A 23,311-nucleotide genomic window follows, 5' to 3' on the forward strand; every position below is an offset into this window, starting at 1 on the left:
ACCCCGCTACGCCGAAAAAACGGCGTGGGGTCCCCCTAAAATCCATACCAGACCCCGATCCGAGCATGCAGCCTGGCCGGTCAGGAAAGGGGGTGGGGACGAGCGAGCGCCCCCCCCTCCTGAACCGTACCAGGCCGCATGCCCTCAACATGGGGGTGGGTGCTTTGGGGGAGGGGGGCGCCCTGCGCCCCCCCCCCCAAAGCACCTTGTCCCCATGTTGATGAGGACAAGGGCCTCTTCCCGACAACCCTGGCCGTTGGTTGTCGGGGTCTGCGGGCGGGGGCTTATCGGAATCTGGGAGCCCCCTTTAATAAGGGGGCCCCCAGATCCCGGCCCCCCACCCTATGTAAATGAGTATGGGGTACATGGTACCCCTACCCATTTACCTAGGAAAAAAGTGTAAGTAATAAAACACACTACACAGGTTTTTAAAATATTTTATTAAACAGCTCCGGGGGGGGGGATCTTCCTCCGGCTTCGGGGGTCTTCTTCCGGCTTCGGGGGTCCCTCCGCTTCATCTTCTCCCGGCGTCCGGTTGGTTCTTCTCCGCTCTCTTCTCCCGGTGTTCCTGTTCTTCGGCCGGCTCCTCTGCTGTCTTCAAGTAGCTCTCTTGCCAGCAGAGGTCCGGACTTCTGGGCTTCTGGGCTTCTCTTCCCCAGATGTTGACACGACGCTCTCTCCTGCTGGACTGCTCTCCGAGGGCTGCGTTGTGACTTATATAGGTGGAGACCCCGCCCCCTTTTGATGTCACAGTCCCTGGGCATGCTGGGACTGTGACGTTTTAGGGGGCGCGGTCACTGGGTGATGTTGACCACGCCCCCTAAAACGTCACAGTCCCAGCATGCCCAGGGACTGTGACATCAAAAGGGGGCGGGGTCTCCACCTATATAAGTCACAACGCAGCCCTCGGAGAGCAGTCCAGCAGGAGAGAGCGTCGTGTCAACATCTGGGGAAGAGAAGCCCAGAAGCCCAGAAGCCCAGAAGTCCGGACCTCTGCTGGCAAGAGAGCTACTTGAAGACAGCAGAGGAGCCGGCCGAAGAACAGGAACACCGGGAGAAGAGAGCGGAGAAGAACCAACCGGACGCCGGGAGAAGATGAAGCGGAGGGACCCCCGAAGCCGGAAGAAGACCCCCGAAGCCGGAGGAAGATCCCCCCCCCCCGGAGCTGTTTAATAAAATATTTTAAAAACCTGTGTAGTGTGTTTTATTACTTACACTTTTTTCCTAGGTAAATGGGTAGGGGTACCATGTACCCCATACTCATTTACATAGGGTGGGGGGCCGGGATCTGGGGGCCCCCTTATTAAAGGGGGCTCCCAGATTCCGATAAGCCCCCGCCCGCAGACCCCGACAACCAACGGCCAGGGTTGTCGGGAAGAGGCCCTTGTCCTCATCAACATGGGGACAAGGTGCTTTGGGGGGGGGGGCGCAGGGCGCCCCCCTCCCCCAAAGCACCCACCCCCATGTTGAGGGCATGCGGCCTGGTACGGTTCAGGAGGGGGGGGGCGCTCGCTCGTCCCCACCCCCTTTCCTGACCGGCCAGGCTGCGTGCTCGGATCGGGGTCTGGTATGGATTTTAGGGGGACCCCACGCCGTTTTTTCGGCGTAGCGGGGTTCCCCTTTATAATCCATACCAGACCTAAGGGCCTGGTATGCCCCGCGCTCGCCGCAATAGGAAAATGTGTTTTTCCTATTGCAGCGAGCGTGAGATGCAATACCCTGCCCTCGTGTTGTATCTGGTCCGTCGGACCAGCCTACACACGAGCGGGCTTTCCGTCGGACCAGCACACACACGAGCGGACTTTCCGCCCAAAACTGAGTCCGGCGGAAAGATTTAGAACTTTCTTCAAATCTAGGTCCGGCGGGCTTTTGGGAAAAAGTCCGCCGGAAAAGTCCGCCGGTGCCTACACACGGGCGGATTGTCCGGCACACTCTGGTCCGCCGGACCAAGTATGCCGGAAAGTCCGACCGTGTGTACGCGGCATAATAGTGTAGTAAAGTGTGATAGCTCCGATAGCACTTTCCAATACAGAGGCATGGCTGGGAGGGACATTAGGGACAGTAGTATCGGGTGTCACGGCGAATTTATTTACTTGAACATACACAACATTTTTCTGGGGGTTTGTGGCCTGTTTGGGTAAGAGGGAGGATAGCAGGGAAGTGCCTTCCATGAAGTCTGGCTAATGTATTGGAGCAAATTTGTTCAGGGACATAGCCATGTGGATAGAGAAGGGTGCACTTGGAAAAGATGAAATATGAATTGTACAGGGCTAGTTGAAACAAGTAAATGGCGACTTTCAAAAACAGTGATCCCCTGGTGGCCAAGTAGGGCTGCATCAGCTAGTCATTCATATCCACCCCCCCTTCCCATGAATGGGTTATATTCCTGTACACATTTTGGCTGCTGGACAGGACCTTGTCTTGTCTGAAGTTCCACCAAGGTGTCGCCATGTATTGTTGAAACAATCTATACACCTCTTTTATCTCTCCATTTTAGGGCTAGTACCTCTTCATTCTGCAAACTGGCTTTTTCCCCCCGTTTCAATTTTGTGGTGACCAATCTCTGTGGGAAGCCCTTGCGGTTAGTCCACAGTCTTCTTCAGGTTGACCTGGGGAAATAGTGGGAGACTTGTGTAGAAATTATCTACATATAGGTGGTAACCCATCTCGAACAACGGTTCTATGAGTCGCCAGACAATTTTGCCACATGTCTGTATATACAGTAGGTAGAGCATCCATGGGGGTTTAGCTCCCTCATAATTTCAGAAATCATAGGTATAAACTGTGGCACTGTTGCATGCCTTATAAAATCTTACCCCATATTTGGCCCGTTTACTAGGGAGTGTGGAGAGTCAGCCTTTGGCAGGGCTAAGAAGGGGTTAATTAAAGAGGACAGGTACTTCCCCTTCAGACCTGCTTATTGCCAGCTGAGTTGAAAATGTCAGAGAGGAGAAGTGTGTTTGGAGAGAGATGGCTGTTGAGCTATCAAAGCTGAGAGGAGCTTGAACCTGGAAGGACCCTTGCTACCTATGACTTGATCCTGCTGGGTGAGCTTGCCTGAACTGGGACTTTGCTATCTTATATGCTGTGACTGGGGTTCTGAGCATTATTTAAAAGGACTGTCTTACACTGCTAATAAGAGTTTTTTGTGTTGTTTGAACTGTCTATAAAGACAAAGCTTGTCAATTTTCTGTTGCTTTTTGCTGAATAAAGCCTTTTAAGTTGACTGAACTGTCTGAGCCTGCTTGTCACCCCCGATCCCTTACAGGAGATATTGTTTGATGCCAAGTCTTCCGGTGAAGTGGACTAGGGATTCATGCACACAAATATTTATATTGGGAGTAAAAATTTGCTTGAAGCTAGAGCAAAAAAATTGATTAGGGGCCGAATTTTGAATAATTTGTCATAATCAGGATGATTTCGAGGGAGGGACAGGGCATTATTACTGAAATCTAAAAATCTCATTATCTCGTAACAGGTTCTGGGCATCAAAACAGAGTAGACTGGCATATGATGGATAGGTTGGGTAGACCAGTAGGCATGGACTTGATTTTTTTTGTCAGTCCCATGTTCAGGGTTAGTCCAAGGAAAATTTGTAATTCTTCCACGGTGAGGGGTTTCCATACAAATGGGCGGGCAGAGGAAGAATCAGGATTGCTGGCTATATGTTGGCTGGCATACAGATTACAATGTTCCACAATGTAATTCAGTAGATCGTCCATGAAAAAAGGAAAAAATAAATTGGGGCAATATTTTCTGTTTGTATTTGAGGGCCTGGCTGCACTGTAAAGGGGAAATTACAGGTTCTGCTGAAGTAGAGGGCAGCAATGTAGGATACAATAGTACATCTAGGAGGCTAGTATGGGCCCTGCCTTGATGTTGTGGATGGGATGCCCCATTGCACGCACCTGGCCTATAATCTGGGAATGTTGCCCTGCTTGTGCTTGCCACTACACAAGGACTTGCAGAATTATTGGTGAATGCCTGCCTATTATCTGGGAGTGCTGCACTGCTGGTACTTGCCAAAGGTATTTTTGCACTGCTGGTGGATGCCACAGGATTTATTGCGCTGCTGGTGCATTCCACAGGATTTATTGCGCTACTAGTGGATGCCTACTTTGCAAGGATTCTCAACCAAGCAAGTTGTTTAATTGGGAGGAAACTGGCTTTTTAGTTTCCTCATTGTTTAGAAAAATCAGTTTTAGGACTCGGAGCCTGGAGCTCGGAGATTTCTAAGAGATCCGGGTGGGATGAAATCTTCAGTCCTGGGTCCAGGTTTTGTGAACAGCCAGCACACTGATTGCACAGGTGTGTGCAGGGCTTTTAGTTGTGATCTGACTAGGGTTCTGGGCTCCACCCTGGCAGACAGGAGGTTGCTGTCCCCGAGTACAGAATGGAGCCAGAGCAGCAAGGGGCTGCAAGTGTATTCACCAAGCCTTTGAGAGAGGTACTGAGTGGTACTGTGTCACTGTCTGTGGGACCAGTGGCGGCCCGTCCATAGGGAGCGCCCAAGCTATTCTCATAATTAAAAAAAAAGTGGTCACTTTAAGAGTAACCAGACGCCGGACACACATCGGTCTATGGGAAGCTTCCCAGCTTGCAATCAGCTGATCTGCCCGTGTTTAGGGAGTGTACAGGGTGCAAGCGATGTGCCCCAAACACTCCCCACTCTACACACATTTGTTCCTTTGGCTCCTTGTCTGTGTTTGATTGGCGGGGACTGGAGAATGGTGGGCAGTGCTTTTTGCGGCATCACTTCCGGTTTCCCAGCCATCACTTACTATGCTGTGTGTGGAGTGGAGTGGACTGTGCATGCGGTACCAAGTGTGGGGGATAGAGGAACAGGAACCAGTTCCAGTAAGGATGGCCACCTATGCACTGCACTGCATTTTGCAGTTCTGATATCAGCTGATTTGTGTTTGGCTGATATCGGAGCACTGGCAGTTTGTCTGTCACGCTGCTGCTCTTTCCCCCTTTCCCCTCCCGGCAGACTGCTTTGTGGAACGGCTCTTCTGCACATGCAGTAAATTATGGCATGGCAGCTACTGTGTGGGGCTCTGGCAGTGATAAGAAGAATATGGGTGAGTTTTACAGCAACAGGCTGTGTTTTAAAATGTGTCAAAACGGGCATTCAGGCAGGGAAGAAGTCACCAAACATGACTGTATGGGAGGGGAGGGAGAGAACATGGTCTGTGGGAGAGGATGAGAACAACATGCCAACTCCATTACATTACAGGGCTAATTCATCCTCACTGACTCAGGTGCTAATATAACTAATGTGAGTGCTGCTGGACCCCCTTCACCTCTTTGTATAGTGTGCGCTCTGTGTATAGTGTGCGCTTTGTGTATAGTGTGCGCTGTATATAGTGTGCGCTCTGTGTATAGTGTGTGCTCTGTGTATAATATACAATGTGAGCTCTGTGTATAACATACAATTTGTGCTCTGTGTAAAATATACAATGTGTGCTCTGTATAGAGTGTGTGATCTTTGTATAGCGTGTGCTCTGTGTATATTATACAATGTGTGCTCTGTGTATAGTGTTTGTGCTCTGTGTATAGTGTACAGTGTCTGCTCTGTGTATAATATACAATGTGCTCATTGTGTATAGTGTGTGCTCTGTGTATAATATACAATGGGGGTTATTTACGAAAGGCAAATCCACTTTGCACTACAGGTGCAAAGTGCACTTGAAATTGCACTGAAAGTGCACTTGGAAGTGCAGTCGCTGTAAATCTGAGGAGTAGACCTGAAACAAGGGGAAGCTTTGCTGATTTTATTATCCAATCATGTTGATGTGGAAATGTGAGGCCTATGATTTTTACCTTCAATGATAATCAACATTCATAAATGGACATGCAATATGACTTAAAGCAGTGTGTCAGGAAATTGCATGGACATTCTGAGAACAGCTGACATCATAAAACAACTCTGGTTTAAGCTCTGTTTATCCACTTGCTTACTGGGCACTTAAACCCCCCTCCTATCCAGACCAATTTTCAGCTTTCGGTGCTCTCACACTTTGAATGACAATTACTCAGTCATGCAACACTGTACCCAAATGATTTTTTTGTCCTTTTTTCATACAAATAGAGCTTTCTTTTGGTGGTATTTGATCACCTCTGGGTTTTTTTCATTTTTTCATTTTTTGACCGAAAATTAAAAAAAAAAACAAATTTTTCTTAATTTCTGTGATAACATTTTGCAAATTAGTATTTTTTCTTCATAAATTTTGGCCACAATTTATACTGCTACATATCTTTGGTAAAAATAACCAAAAATTTGTGGAAATTATTTGGTCTGTGTGAAAGTTTTAGAGTCTACAAGCTATGGTGCAAATCATAAAAAAATTATCATATCTGATGTACTGGTGGCCTATCATTTCCTGAGACCCTAACAAGCCGGGAAAGTAGAAATGCCCCCCAAATAACCCCTTTTTGGAAAGTAGACATTTCAAGGTATTTAGTTAGAGGCATGGTGAGTTATTTGAAGTTGTATTTTTTTCCCACAATTCTTTGCAAAATTTAGATTTTTTTTCTCCACAAAATTGTCATTGTAATAGCTTTTTTCTCTCACATGGCATGTGTATACCACAAATGACACCCCAAAATACATTCTGCTAATCCTCCTGAGTATTACAATACCTCATGTGTGTGACTTTTTCACTGCCTGGCCACATACGGAGGCCCAACATGCATGGAGCACCATCAGGTGTTCCAGAAGCATAAATTACACATCATATTTCTCAACCACCTATTACACTTTTGAAGGCCCTGGAGCACCAGGACAATGGAAACACCCACAAAATGACCCCATTTTGGAAAGCTAGCACCCCAACGTATAATCTATGAGACATAATGAGTCTTTTGAACGGTTCATTTTTTTCCCAGAAGTTTTTGGAAAATGTGGAAAAAAAAATGAAAACGCATTTTTTTTACACAAAGTTGTCCGTTTATAAGATATTTCCAACACGTAGCTTTTAGATAGCAAAAATGACACCCCAAAATACATTCTGCTACTCCTCTTGAGTATGGCGATACCACATGTGTGAGACTTTTACACAGCCTGGCCTCATACAGAGATCCAACATGCAAGGAACACCGTCAGGTGTTCCAGGGACACATAGCATGCACATACCAAGAATTACACCCCAAAATACATTATGCTGAGCAAAGCGTAAACAAAAAATTACCTGTGGTTGTAGTAGCACAGTTGTACTACAGGAGGATAGCACTGGTCCAGGCAGCAGGCAGGGACTTGGTCAACAACGGCAAACACAATTGTCCAGGCAGTAGGCAGGGTTACTGTCCATATAAAGTCCAGGGTCAGTGCAGGCAGAGATATTGTCAGCAGTGCCAAAAATATTGGTCCTGGCGGTAGGCAGGCAGCAGTAAGTCCTACAGGCAGAAGTAGGGCCTCGTTCAGGACAGAATGGGGACAGGGGTAGAGGCTTCTCCCACCCAAATCTCTTTGAAACCTCCGAGTCTCCAGACCCTAATCTAGGATTGAGAAAACAAAAAAAATAGTTTTCTTCATCCAGAAAAACAATTCTGGAGCCCCTCACATATCAGAGACCCCTGTGTTGAATCCCACTAGTCCAGTAGCAGGGTACAAGATCAGTTCATGAGGCAGGCAAAAAACATGGTCAAACAGTAGAAAGGTCAGTTCCATATCAGGCAGATGTATGTACAGAATCGTTAGGCAGAAGCATGGTCGAATAACAGTCCAGGGTCAGTTCCAGATCAGGCAGAGGTATGTACAGAATCGACAGACAGAAGCGTGGTCAAATAACAAGCCAGGGTCAGTTACAGAGCAGGCAGTGGCATAAGGGGTGTGAGGGTAAATTGCAGGAACGGAGGCTTACGTTTACCATACTTCACTAATAATTTACTGATGTATGGTAACGGCGAAAACATTCACCTACGCAGATGCCTGGTTCGGAAGGACATTGTGCACAATAAAAATGTGTCTCTTCTGAATCCTGGTCTGGTACACACCTTACATTTTTTTTTACGTTGTTGCCCTATTGGTTTGGGAGGGATTTTATCAGGAAAGTGGCGTTCGGAGAGTTGACTAAGAACATCTGATCAGATATTTTCTGGTGGGCCGTTCGGGAATATAAGGGCAGTGAAAACTTCCTCCTGGTAGCCAAGGAAGCGTTTGGGGTTTTGGGTGGAGTTGCAGTAAATTACATATGAATTGTATATGGCCAATTGAAAAAAAATAAATTGCGACTTTTTTATACCAATGGTATGTCCGTCTTGTGGCAAGGTATGGTTCCAGCATCTGGTCATTGAAGTTGACTCCCCCCATAAACAAATTATAATCATAGATGCATTTAGGTTTTTGTATGGGGCCATTCCTTCTGGGGATTTCCATGAAGGTATCATTGTGGATTGAAGACAACTTGTAGACATCTCTTTTGTCCCTCCACTTCACTGCCAAAATCTCGTTGTTTTGTAGACTTGCCGTTTCTCCTTTTCTCAATTTCTTATTGACAAGACTTTGAGGAAAGCCCTTCCGGTTCTTTTTTACGGTGCCACATACTGGCGTCTTCTTCTGGTAAAGGTTGTGGAACAGGGGCAGAGATGTGTAGAAGTTGTCTATGTATAAATTGTAGCCTTTCTCCAGTAGGGGATATATGAGGTCCTAAACGATTTTCCTGCTTGATCCCAAGTAGTCTGGGCAATTATGGGGTTGCAGCTGGGTGTCCTTCCCTTCGTACACTTTGAAGGCATATATGTACCCTGTGACTCGGTCACATAATTTGTATACCTTCACCCCATAGTGGGCCCTTTTACTGGGAATAAATTGTTTTATGTTAAGCCTGCCACTAAACTTAACAAGGGACTCATCCACACATGTTTGGTCCGAGGTAAACAGCTGGGGGAATACTTCAGGAAAATAATTTAGAAGTGGCCAAATTTTGAAAAGCCTGTCATAGTTTGGGTCATTTCGGGGAGGGCACTGGGTATTGTCATTGAAATTAAGAAACCTCATTATCATGAGGTATCTCTTTCTGGGCATTACCTTGGAGAATACTGACATGTGGTGGATGGGGTGGGTTGACCAATAGGACATCAAAGTGTTTTTTTTGGTGAGTCCCATATTAAATGTGAGGCCTAAAAAAACCTTCAACTCCTCCACCGTTAGGTCTCTCCACTTGTAGGGACGGGCATAGTAGGACGTTGGATTATTTAAAATAAATTGCTGTGCATAAAGGTTGCACTGGGCCACAATATTTGTTAGCATGTCCTCGGTAAAAATTAAAACAAAAAAATTTATTGGGGAAAAATTCTCTGTGTCCACCTGGACTCCTGGCTGGGCAGTGAAAGGGGGAATGTTGGCTTCTCCTGAATTAGGAGGAAGCCACAAGGGGTTCTGCAGGGCATGGGGAAGGCTGGCATGGGTCCTTGGCCTTTCTTGCCGAGGTACTGCTGTGCTGGTGGCTGGCACTGCTGTGCTGGTGGATGGCACTGCTGTGCTGGTGGATGCCACTGCCTCCTCACCAGAATGCCTTCGTTTGGCGGGCCGAATATCTTCCTCCTCTGAGTCACTCAGTGTTCCACTACTGAGGACTGGCTCATAATTTATGTTCGACTCAGAAAGGGAATCCGAAAAAGAGAGCTCCCCGTTGCTCTCGTCAGCTTGGGACAGTATTTGGTACGCCTCCTCGGCGGAAAAGCATCTTTTAGACATGGTTGCTAAGCCTGCACTGATGGGCATTGATGAGGCGGCACTGATGAGCACAGATGGGCACTGAGGTGGCACAGAGGGGCACTGATGAGGTGGAACAGGTGGGCACTGAGGCAGAACAGATGTGCACTGAGATGGCACAGATGTGCACTGATGAGGTGGCACAGCTGGGCACTGATGAGGCAGCACAGATGGAGCGGCACAGATGGGCACTGATGAGGCGGCACAGGTGGGCACTGATTGATTGCACAGATGTGCACTGAGGCAGCACAGATGTGCACTGATTGGCACAGGTGGGCACTGATGAGGTGGCACAGGTGGGCACTGATTGTGCAGATGGACACTGATCACCGCTGGGCAGACAGGTGGGCACTGATTGGCACAGGTGGGCCCTGTACTGATGGGGCACTGTACTGATGGGCACGGTACTGATGGGGCACTGTAGGCACTGTAAACGTTTTTTTTTTTTACTCACAGATCGCTGACAGTTTCTCTCTCCTCACACGCTGTCTCTGTGTGAGGAGAGAGAGGCAGCAATGAGAGATGATCTCATATGTTTACATTTGAGATCATCGCTCATTGGCCATGGCGATCGCGCTGTTAAAGGCCGCTGTGATTGGCCATTTACAGCGATCTGTGATTGGCTGTGTCCAAGGGACACGGCCAACACAGAATTTCCCTAATGCGCACTTGTGAGCGCGCACGGAGAGCGAGGAAAGGGGAGGCCATCATATGACGGCCTCCCGGGAATTGAGATCCGCGCTGTAGCCGTCATTTGGCTACGGCCGAATGTCAAGTGGTCAAAGTGTCAGTTTACCACCTGGGTTATAGATGTACTGTCCCTTGCCTGGAGGCAATCACTTGGGGGTTGTGAGGCTGACTGGAAGTAGTAATGTTACCAAACTTGTTTTACTTAAATGGGGTTGGGCAGAGAGGGGTTTATGACGTGTTAAGACCTCTAGTTGGCCAAGTGTGGCCACCTGCCTTATGTGCAACCCCCCCACCCTTGAAGGAATGTGGCAATGCCTTAGCATATGGAAGGGGGGTGAGGAGGGGTGGGGTTTTACAAGTGTGTATATATTGGAGCACAGATCATTTGGCCTTTCTCTTAGGCTCATGGTCTGGATAACATGGTCACATAAGGGCTGTGTGGGTAATGTATCATCTTATGTCTCTTTTCTTTTCTATAACTTTTCCTATCCTACAATTTGTCCTGATTAGGGATGAGCCGAACACCCCCCTGTTCGGTTCGCACCAGAACATGCGAACAGGAAAAAAGTTCGTTCGAACACGCAAACACCGTTAAAGTCTATGGGACACGAACATGAATAATCAAAAGTGCTAATTTTAAAGGCTAATATGCAAGTTATTGTCATAAAAAGTGTTTGGGGACCTGGGTCCTGCCCCAGGGGACATGGATCAAAGCAAAAAAAAGTTTTAAAAACGGCCGTTTTTTCAGGAGCAGTGATTTTAATAATGCTTAAAGTCAAACAATAAAAGTGTAATATCCCTTTAAATTTCGTACCTGGGGGGTGTCTATAGTATGCCTGTAAAGGGGCGCATGTTTCCTGTGTTTAGAACAGTCTGACAGCAAAATGACATTTTGAAGGAAAAAACTCATTTAAAACTACCCGCGGCTATTGCATTGCCGACAATACACATAGAAGTTCATTGATAAAAACGGCATGGGAATTCCCCAAAGCGGAACCCCGAACCAAAATTAAAAAAAAAAAAATGACGTGGGAGTCCCCCTAAATTCCATACCAGACCCTTCAGGTCTGGTATGGATTTTAAGGGGAACCCCGCGCCAAAAAAAAAAAAAAAAACGGCGTGGGGTCCCCCCAAAAATCAATACCAGACCCTTATCCGAGCACGCAACCTGGCAGGCCGCAGGAAAAGAGGGGGGGACGAGAGTGCGCCCCCCCCCTCCTGAACCGTACCAGGCCACATGCCCTCAACATTGGGAGGGTGCTTGGGGGTAGCCCCCCAAAACACCTTGTCCCCATGTTGATGAGGACAAGGGCCTCATCCCCACAACCCTGGCCGGTGGTTGTGGGGGTCTGCGGGCGGGGGGCTTATTGGAATCTGGAAGCCCCCTTTAACAAGGGGACCCCCAGATCCCGGCCCCCCCCTGTGTGAAATGGTAAGGGGGTACAAAAGTACCCCTACCATTTCACTAAAAAACTGTCAAAAATGTTAAAAATGACAAGAGACAGTTTTTGACAATTCCTTTATTTAAATACTTCTTCTTTCTTCTATCTTCCTTCATCTTCTGGTTCTTCTGGCTCTTCTGGTTCTTCCTCCGGCGTTCTCGTCCAGCATCTCCTCCGCGGCGTCTTCTATCTTCTTCTCCTCGGGCCGCTCCGCACCCATGGCATGGGGGGAGGCTCCTCGTCTGACAGTTCTTAAATAACGGGGGGCGGGGCCACCCGGTGACCCCGCCCCCCTCTGACGCACGGGACATGACGGGACTTCCCTGTGGCATTCCCCGTGACGTCACAGGGAAGTCCCGTCAAGTCACCGTGCGTCAGAGGGGGGCGGGGTCACCGGGTGGCCCCGCCCCCCGTTATTTAAGAACTGTCAGACGAGGAGCGCCGTCACACAGCGGGAGCCTCCCTTCATGCCAGCATGGATGCGGAGCGGCCCGGAGAAGAAAATGAAGAAGAGAAGAAAAGAAGAAGAGAAGAAGATGAAGAAGAAGAGAAGAGCGGGAGCCTCCCCCCATGCCATGGGCGCGGAGCGGCCCAAGGAGAAGAAGATAGAAGACGCCGCGGAGGAGATGCTGGACGAGAACGCCGGAGGAAGAACCAGAAGAACCAGAAGATGAAAGAAGATAGAAGAAAGAAGAAGTATTTAAATAAAGGAATTGTCAAAAACTGTCTCTTGTCATTTTTAACATTTTTGACAGTTTTTTAGTGAAATGGTAGGGGTACTTTTGTACCCCCTTACCATTTCACACAGGGGGGGGGCCGGGATCTGCGGGTCCCCTTGTTAAAGGGGGCTTCCAGATTCCGATAAGCCCCCCGCCCGCAGACCCCCACAACCACCGGCCAGGGTTGTGGGGATGAGGCCCTTGTCCTCATCAACATGGGGACAAGGTGTTTTGGGGGGCTACCCCAAAGCACCCTCCCAATGTTGAGGGCATGTGGCCTGGTACGGTTCAGGAGGGGGGGGCGCACTCTCGTCCCCCCCTCTTTTCCTGCGGCCTGCCAGGTTGCGTGCTCGGATAAGGGTCTGGTATGGATTTTTGGGGGGACCCCACGCCGTTTTTTTTTTTTTTTTTTTGGCGCGGGGTTCCCCTTAAAATCCATACCAGACCTGAAGGGTCTGGTATGGAATTTAGGGGGAACCCCACGTCATTTTTTTTTTTTTAATTTTGGCCGGGGTTCCCCTTAATATCCATACCAGACCTGAAGGGCCTGGTATGGAATTTAGGGGGACTCCCACGTCATTTTTTTTTTAAATTTTGGTTCGGGGTTCCCCTTTGGGGAATTCCCATGCCGTTTTTATTAATGAACTTCTATGTGTATTGTCGGCAATGCAATAGCCGCGGGTAGTTTTAAATGAGTTTTTTCCTTCAAAATGTCATTTTGCTGTCAGACTGTTCTAAACACAGGAAACATGCGCCCCTTTACAGGCATACTATAGACACCCCCCAGGTACGAAATTTAAAGGGATATTACACTTTTATTGTTTGACTTTAAGCATTATTAAAATCACTGCTCCTGAAAAAACGGCCGTTTTTAAAACTTTTTTTTGCATTGATCCATGTCCCCTGGGGCAGGACCTGGGTCCCCAAACACTTTTTATGACAGTAACTTGCATATTAGCCTTTAAAATTAGCACTTTTGATTTCTCCCATAGACTTTTAAAGGGTGTCCCGCGGCATTCGAATTTGCCGCGAACACCCCAAATTGTTCGCTGTTCGGCGAACTTGCGAACAGCCAATGTTCGAGTCGAACATGAGTTCGACTCGAACTCGAAGCTCATCCCTAGTCCTGATATACTGATAGCACTTGAATGTCCTTTATAACAATATTACCAGTTTCTTTTCTGTACAATAGTAAGTTTGAATAAATTAGATTGTTATCCCTTTTGGCACTGTTATCATTTGTTTTTAATTCTTGCATAGACAAAGGTTTAATCACTCCATATAAGTGGGGTAGGTAAAAGTAGCCATATCAATGTGCAAGCTAAAATGCTGTTTTTTATCTTCCTTGCATGTCCCCCTTGGATCTACAGCGACTGCACATCGCTGTAGATACAGTTTCTTTTCTGTACAATAGTAAGTTTGAATAAATTAGATTGTTATCCCTTTTGGCACTGTTATCATTTGTTTTTAATTCTTGCATAGACAAAGGTTTAATCACTCCATATAAGTGGGGTAGGTAAAAGTAGCCATATCAATGTGCAAGCTAAAATGCTGTTTTTTATCTTCCTTGCATGTCCCCCTTGGATCTACAGCGACTGCACATCCAATTGCACTTTCACTGCAATTTCAAGTGCAGTTTGCACTTGTAGTGCAAAGTGGATTTGCCTTTAGTAAATAACCCCCAGTGTGTTCTCTGTGTATAGTGTGTCCAGGTATTGGGAGCCATGACAGCCGAGGATGGGCAGGTAAGGACCTGGAGGGGTTTGCGCTGCCCAAAATTTTTTATCACCAGCCGCCACTGTGTGGGACCAGAGTAAAAGCCAGGAGGCTAAATGTGGATTGCTTTGAATAAAAATGCTGAAAACCCCTGCAAGGCAAACGTCTTGATTTTGATGTTTGGAACTGCATTAAATCTTTCTTTTAATAAAATTGGGCAAGAAAAGCCCTTACAAAAGAAGAAAGGAAGTCCTTAAAGTGGTTGTAAAGACAGAAGGTTTTGTTATCTTAATGCATAGAATGCATTAAGATAACAAAACCTTCAATAACAAAACCTTCTGCTTGTACAATCTCTTTAACCTCCCGCTGACGAGCACGCATCGGGGAAATTCTGTGCTGGCCGTGTCCCTTGTCCCACCAGCACGATTGGCATGGCCAATGAGAGATGATCTCAAATGTAAACATATGAGATCATCTCTCATTGCCGGCTCTCTCTCCTCACACAGAGACCTCGTGAGAGGAGAGAGGATCTGACAGCGATCTGTAAGTGTTAAAACACAAATTACAGTGCCCCATTAGTACAGTGCCCACCTGTGCCAATCTGTGCCCACCTGTGCCAATCTGCCATCGGTGATCAGTGTCCATCTGTGCACATCTTCACAATTAGTACACACCTGTGCCACCTCATCAGTGCCCACCTGTGCCACCTCATGCACCCAGCAAGCGCTGCCTCACTGCACCCAGCAAGCGCTGCCTCACTGCACCCAGCAAACGCTGCCACTGCACCCAGCAAACGCTGCCACTGCACCCAGCAAACGCTGCCACTGCACCCAGCAAACACTGCCACTGCACCCAGCAAATGCTGCCTCACTGTACTCAAACACTGCCACTGCCCCCAGCAAACACTGCCACTGCACTCATCAAGCGCTGCCTCACTGTCCCCAAGCGCAGCCACTGCACCCATCAAGCGCTGCCTCACTGTACTCAAATGCAGCCATTGCACCCAGCAAGCACTGCCTCACTGTACCCAAACGCTGCCACTGCCCCCAGCAAATGCTGCCACTGCACCCATCAAACGCTGCCTCACTGTACCCATCAAACGCTGCCTCACTGCACCCAAACGCTGCCACTGCACCCATCAAACGCTGCCACTGCACCCATCAAACGCTGCCACTGCACCCAGCAAACGCTGCCTCACTGTCCCCAAACGCAGCCACTGCACCCATCAAGCGCTGCCTCACTGTACTCAAATGCAGCCATTGCACCCAGCAAGCGCTGCCTCACTGTACCCAAACGCTGCCACTGCCCCCAGCAAACGCTGCCCCACTGTACCCAAACACTGCCACTGCACCCAGCAAACGCTGCCACTGCACCCAGCAAACGAAGCCACTGCACCCAGCAAACGAAGCCACTGCACCCAGCAAACGCTGCCTCACTGTACCCAAATGCTGCCACTGCACCCAGCAAATGCTGCCACTGCACCCATCAAATGCTGCTTCACTGCACCCAGCAAACGCTGCCACTGCACCCAGCAAACGCTGCCACTGCACCCAGCAAACGCTGCCACTGCACCCAGCAAATGCTGCCACTGCACCCAGCAAACGCTGCCTCACTGTACCCAAATGCTGCCACTGCACCCAGCAAATGCTGCCACTGCACCCATCAAACGCTGCTTCACTGTACCCAAACGCTGCCACTGCCCCCAGCAAACGCAGCCACTGCACACATCAAGCGCTGCCTCACTGTACCCAAACGCAGCCACTGCACCCAGCAAACGCTGCCTCACTGTACCCAAATGCTGCCACTGCCCCCAGCAAATGGGGGGAGAGACTCTGGTGACCCTGGTGACTCTACTGTAGAGTCATTTCTCTGCTTTGTAAATTTTTGCAAAAAGCTTTAATACATATTACCTGATTCAAAAAAGAAGCAATAAGATGGAAATGGGATGATAAAGAAAGAAAATGGAAAGAAAGCTATGGTAATTGTTTCTATGGTAGAGCTGTGGTAAATCTTTCTTTTTTGCTCTCCTCATTATTTATCATTAGATATATTGTGTCCACTGTACAAGATGTTATCCCTTAGCTTGGATTATATGCAACAGCAGTATTTGCACTGTAAACCTTTTTTATTTATATAAAGTGTGTTGGCGAACTTAAACTCTATTGCTATGCTGTGATTCCTGTAGGCTTTGCATGCATGCGTGACGGGGGGGGGGCCTATATGTCCATTTTGCTTGGGGCCCCCAAATTCCTTCAAATGGCCCTGAATGTGACTGCCTAGTATGGCGGTGATCAGAGACACTGTAACTGGTGAGGCGATGATTAGGGACAAATTAACTGGTATGGTGGTGATCAGGGACAATGCGACTGTTGCAACAGTGATTAGGGACACTGTGAATGGTCTGTACACTGCGAAGTGATCACAAAGTACTTGGGCCAATCACAGTGGCCCGGTACAATGATCGGTCATTTGCTGTGCCTGGTGGACACAGCACATCACAGAACGTGCTGCTTCACACCTCAGGGGGTACGTGCGAGCTGAGCGGGAGGACGTCCAGTGATGTCCTCCTTGAACTGGAGAGCAACCACCTGGCCATATAGATACATTATGTGGTAAACGTTCCGCGCTACCCCCAACTGTGATAAACCAATGAGGAATTTAAATTAGCGAAAATCTATTTTAAAGTGCATAAAAAACACCCAAAATCGCAAATATATGAAACATAAATGATCCTGAGTGCTGCAACTAAAAAACCTTGAACATGAGGTTTTGTACAGTATAAAGAAAAAAGTTCAGTGCGCTACTCAAATTAAAACCAAATAGTAATGTGAATCTAAAGAAATGAAAAAATTATAGTTCATATAGAAAATGATGGTATCATAAACCGGAGGTGTGATTCCTCTTTAAGTCTTCAGTAAATCTTCTATGGATCTTCTAAGACAGTGCAGAAATAGGAAAAGGGGGCTGCTTACCAGATTTGATGGATCCCCACCACAGAGATCATGCGAGCCTGAACAAACTCCTCTTAGGGTCAGGGACAGGGTCTTTGAGTAGAGACAGACTTCCCTCCACGCCAGGTAGTTGAAATTTCAGAGGCAGCAATCAGGAACACTCTCCTCCATTAGCTGCTCCAGCAAGACCACTCGTAGCAGGAAATAGTATATTTTAAAAGAAAAAGAGGTGCTTCATTGTGCAGTAGTTTAAAATGCTTTAATCCATGAATGGACAACTGACATCAAAGCATTGGCAGGGTTAAACACCATTGCAATTAAAAAACACAGCCGACGCCGAAGCCGATCAGCTGAGAGTGTGGTGACGTCAGGTCCTCTGGCTCCATCAAATCTGGTAAGCAGCCCCCTTTTCCTATTTCTGCACTGTCTTAGAAGATCCATAGAAGATTTACTGAAGACTTAAAGAGGAATCACACCTCCGGTTTATGATACCATAATTTTCCATATGAACTATAATTTTTTTCATTTCTTTAGATTCACATTACGATTTGGTTTTAATTTGAGTAGCGCACTGAACTTTTTTCCATATAGATACATTGGCAGGGTGGGAATTGGTTGATTTACATCTTAAAGCAGTATTTAACCCAAAAGCAAACATTTATTATATTGCAGCTTACCAGTTCTTAGATGTGATGGCTGCATTAGTTTCTTTTTTTAGGCTCTCTTTCTTCTATTTTTATCTGGTGATCTAGCCAACGAGTCTGTTTTTCAAAAGCACAGGCTCTTTTGAAAAGATCCCAAAAGAAAAAAAACTGTTTACGCTTATAAAGTGTGAGCTGGAGTAAGGTTTCAATTTGTTAGTATATGTAAATCTGCTAATACATGTAATACTACCTTCTCCCAGACTGAAAATTCTGCTGTTTGCTGTGCCTTGTGTTCTAATTCTTCCAGAATTGTGTCTCACTAATACAGGAGGTGTGTTACTGGCCTGATCACCAGATTTAAACAGAGGGGAAAAAATCCAAAGAAAAGAAAATGAATGCAGCCATCATATCTAATGATTGTTAAGCTGCAATCAAATACATTTTTTGTTTTAGGTTTAGTACAGCTTTAATTATATGCAAGTGATTAATACTAACCGATTTGATTAAAAGGCAAGGAGTGGACTGAAAAGCAGGGAGAAAAAAGAGCCAGATTAGTAAGTAAAACAGCACACATTACAATTGTTAGGCACACTGTTAATCCCTTGATTGCCCCTAGATGTCAACCCCTTTGCAGCCAGTGTCAATGTACAGTATTATTGCTGAGCGCTGTATTAGTGTCACTAGTGTCAGTGACCCTCCCAACGAGTGTCTGTTAATGCCAGATTTCCCGCCACCCTATCACAGTCACACTATAAGTTGCTGATCACAGCCATTACAGTATAGCGTCTATAAGTGCGTACATTCCAGTATGTATACCATAATTTGTAGGCACTATAACTTTCACACAAACCAATTAATATACACCTATTGGAATTTTTATTGGGATTTTTTTTAACAGGACATGTAGCAGAATACATTTTGGCCTAAATCTATGAAGAAATTTTGAGTTTTTGAATTTTTGTTTATTGGATATGTTTTATAACAGAAACTAGAAAATATTGTGTTTTTTTTTTTCAAAATTTTCTGTCTTTTTTAAATTTATATAAGAAAGATCTATTTGTGTGAAAAAAAACGATACAAATGTAATATACATACATTATTGCATGACCCCTCCATTGCCAGTTAAAGTAGAACAGAAATGGCAAAAAATGTCCTGGTCATGAAGGGGTTAAGACCTTGCGGAGGTCAAGTGGTTAAATTGTTCTTTCCTTGCTTGTTATAGTTAAAATCATGTTAGATTGTATGCCCATCAAAATGTCTGACATCTGTTTTTTGCCTGTTATTTACCACCAAAGTTTAATCTGATTGTTTGAATTGTTTAAAAATGAAAGACTAAAGCCGACCTCTTGTTAAATCATTGTTCTGTATTTTTATGCGAGTTTAGCCTGACCTGGTTAATACATGAGTTGTTTGCTTGCTGTATTATTATCAGCACCCATAAATTTTGCATTCTGAAACCTGAAATAGTTCATTTGGGAAGTGTAGTAAGCTTCCCTCTCTCTTTTCTGCTCTGGCTCTTTCTTTTAATTAGAGTGGATTTCCACCCTAAAGTGAAACTTCCGCTCATCGGATTCCTCCACCCCTCCGGTGCCACAATTGGCACCTTTTCAGGGGGGAGGATACCCCCCCTCTCCGTTGTGTTCTGGGAAACACACAGTTCCCAGAACAAAACAGGGACCAGTGAAGACGCGCAGCGCGACTCGCGCATGCGCAGTAGGGAACTGGGCAGTGAAGCCGCAACGCTTCACTTGCCGATTCCCCGACCGAGGATGGCGGCGTGGACAGCCGAGAGACGAGCGATCAATCAGCTTCGGCTGCCGACATCGCTGAACCCTGGGACAGGTAAGTGTCCATTTATTAAAAGTCAACAGCTGCAGTATTTGTAGCTGCTTTCTTCTAATAATTTTTTTTAAGGTGGAGCTCCTCTTTAATATGACCTTAAAATAAGTCTTTGGACACTTACCATATCTCTTACTGATAGCTATATCTTTTAAGCTTGATTTTACTATTGCCTTAAGGTGATAGAGTCTATTCAAGTTACATATGACCAGTTTATCTACACTGATTACACACAACTACAGTTTGAATAAATAAATACATTGTTTACATGAAAATGATAAAGTTTATAAAGAAAAATTTGTAAGATTATGAATTACCAGCAGGGATGAGCCGAACACCCCCCCCCCCCCCAGTTCAGTTCGCAGCAGAACATGCGAAGAGGCAAAACATTTGTTCGAACACGCGAACACCGTTAAAGTTTATGAGACAAGAACATGAAATATCAAAAGTTCTCATTTTAAAGGCTTATATGCAAGCTTTTGCCATAAAAAGTGTTTGGGGACCCGGGTCCTGCCCCAGGGGACATGTATCAATGCAAAAAAAAAGTTTTAAAAAACGAACGTTTTTTTCGGGAGCAGTGATTTTAATAATGCTTAAAGTGAAACAATAAAAATTAAATATTCCTTTAAATATCGTGCCTGGGGTGTTCTTAGTATGCCTGTAAAGTAGAGCATCTTTCCCATGTTTATAACAGTGCCACAGCAAAATGGCATTTCTAAAGGAAAAAATGTAATTCAAAACTGCTCGAGGCTGTAATGTATTGTCGGATCCTGGCAATATAGATAAAAATACCCCCAAAAAGTGGCGTGGATGTCCCCCCAAAATCCATACCAGGCCCTTCAGGTCTGGTATGGATATTATGGGGAACTCCGCACCAAAATTTGTAAAAAAAATGGCGTGGGGGTCATCCAGGCACTATATACTTTGAACAGCAGTATATATACTATACGGCCTGCCCTATATACTCTGCAGAAAGTTGGGCCGTAGGTGTTGGTGGTACCAGAACACTGTAAGCCCTCACAGTTACTCTTGTTGGGCCTAGGAACGGGCCCTGCTGTGAAATATTATTTCAAGAATTGTAATTACATGCCCCTGTTAAACAGGCGCAGAAATATTGGGCCTTGGACGGTGGTGGTGGTGGTGCCACAAAACTTTAAGCCCTCACAGATACCCTTGTTGGGTGCAGGAATGGGCCTGCTGTGAAATATTATTTCAAGAATTGTAATTACATGCCCCTGTTTAATAGGGGCAGAAAAATTGGGCCTTGGGTGGTGGTGGTGCCACAAAATTGCAACCCCTCACAGATACTTTTGTTGGGTGCAGGAACGGGCCCTGCTGTGAATGACTGCCAGTTTCTTGTCCTTCTGTGGCACCCCCTCTCTCTAGGCTCACGTTACTCCCTTTCTCGATCTGGGAACCAACATCGGAGCCTTCAAATCGCTGAGCAGCATATAACCAATACTGATGAGCTGAACACCCCCCGGTTGGGTTCGCAGCAGAACATGCAAAAAATTAGTTCAAACACATGAACACCATTAAAGTCTATGGGACACGAACGTGAAAAATCAAAAGTACTAATTTTAAAGGCTTATATGCAAGTTATTGCCATAAAGAGTGTTTGGGGACCTGAGTCCTGCCCCAGGGGACATATATCAATGCAAAAAAAAAAGTTTTAAAAACAGACGTTTTTTTGGGAGCAGTGATTTTAAAAATAAACAACAAAACAATAAAAAAAAAATATTCCTTTATTGTGCCTGGGGGTGTCCTTAGTATGCCTGCAAAGTAGCGCATATTTTCCATGTTTATAACAGTGCCACAGCAAAATGACATTTTGCTTGCGGCTGTAATGTATTGTAGGATGCTGGTAATATAGATAAAAATACCAAAAATACAAAAATAAAAAAAAAATGGTGTGGATGTCATCCCCAAAATCCATACCACGCCCTTCAGGTCTGGTATGGATATTAAGGGGAACCCCGCATAGAAATTAAAAAGAAAATGGCGTGGGGGTCCCCTATGCACTATATATTCTGAACAGCAGTATATATACTATACGGCCTGCCCTATATACTCTGCAGAAAATTGGGCCTTAGGTGTTGGTGATACCAGAACACTGTAAGCCCTCAGTTACTCTTGTTGGGGGCAGGAACGGCCCCAACTGTGAAATATTAGATCAAAAATTGTAATTACATGCCCTTGTTAAACAGGGGCAGAAAAATTGGGCCTTGGGTGGTGGTGGTGCCACAACACTGTAAGCCCTCACAGTTACTCTTGTAACCTGCATTGAAATATTATATCAAAAATTGTAACTACATGGCCCTGTTGAACGGGGCAGAAAAATTGGGCCTTGGGTGGTGGTGGTGCCCTAAACCAAAAATATTGCTGGAAGCTAGCATCAAGATTGAGGAGGACTAGGATAGTTAGCATAGGCAGTCTTCAAGGGATCAGTTACATCAGCATCAGGTGCTTGATAGCTGCTGATCTAAGACTGATTCATTTTTATGAATGTGAGGCTATCAACGGAGTCTGTGGGCAGGCGCACTCTTTGATCCATTACAAACCCTCCAGCAGCACTGAATGTGCGTTCAGAAAACGCGCTGGATGCAGGACAGGCCAATAGCATATTGAGCAAATTGTGGCCTGTGGTCAATCCTCAAAACCCAGTAACCCAGTGATTGCTGTTGGAAAGGTCTCCAAGTCTGCTCTTGCCCATAGATATTCCTTGTGACAGACCTAGCCAGGAGAGAGACTTTTGGAGGGGACTGAATGCTAGCCTCTTGCCGATCGATCGTGGGCCCTGGCATTTGGGGGAATGGTGCTCTTTGTGAGCTGTATGCCTGGGGACCCTTGAGGTGGTATTACTGTGGATTCGGGTCCTGGACCCCCAGAACACACAGATTCTGGGGTCCCTGGATTTGCCATATTGGAATAGTGACTGATTCATACCCTTGGGACTCCTACTGTTAAATGCTAATGTCATCAATTCCAGCTACCTGTCTGTTGTCTGCTAAAATGTGTATTGTAAATAGTCTCTAGTATGGGATCTAAGAGTCATTAGATCCCCATTGTTTGTGTTTAATTAACTCTGCTATTGTGATAATGTTGATTGGATTTTCTGAACTACAAGATGGCCAATCTGGCCTAAAGGTCATGTCTGAGTCATCTAGGCTGTCTAAAGGGATTAGTTAATTAGCTCATGTTAATTAGGTTAATTGTGTTACAGCTGTATTGTTAGAGTAATATGAGCAGGAGGTCTGCACCTCCTCTTTTAGTGTATAAAAGAGCCTGTTTTTTGCAATAAGAGAGATTCCTGTTTGAACTTACATACAGCCTGCCTGGTGTTTGTTCTGAGCTATCACAACTGGATTTGAAGGGCACATAGCTGTAGTTCTAATCCCGGAGCATCGGATGACCGAACATCAGATGTTGCAATCTGATTCTATAGCAGCAGAGGAGTGTCGGGAGAGTGGAACCGAGCGAGCAAGGGGCTCATTACATTGGTTGGCAGCCGTGGGATTTGCTCTCCAGTTACTGGGACACTCCAAACCAGCCTGCAGGAGAGCCACGCTGAAAGACTTACTTGAGAGCCGTGGAG

General features: G+C 46.1%; 1 long non-coding RNA gene across 1 annotated transcript in view; it reads left to right on the top strand.

Annotated features, from left to right (window-relative positions):
* The first annotated feature begins 4,760 nt into the window (after nucleotides 1-4,760).
* The window catches only part of LOC141148344 (uncharacterized), a 100,962-nt gene continuing 82,411 nt past the window's right edge, over nucleotides 4,761-23,311 (top strand). Inside the window, exon 1 of the long non-coding RNA XR_012245195.1 lies at nucleotides 4,761-5,081. This is a non-coding gene — a long non-coding RNA (uncharacterized lncRNA). The remainder of the gene's footprint in view (nucleotides 5,082-23,311) is intronic.

The sequence above is a fragment of the Aquarana catesbeiana genome, linkage group LG01 (assembly GCF_042186555.1).
Source record: "Aquarana catesbeiana isolate 2022-GZ linkage group LG01, ASM4218655v1, whole genome shotgun sequence".
NCBI lineage: Eukaryota > Metazoa > Chordata > Amphibia > Anura > Ranidae > Aquarana > Aquarana catesbeiana.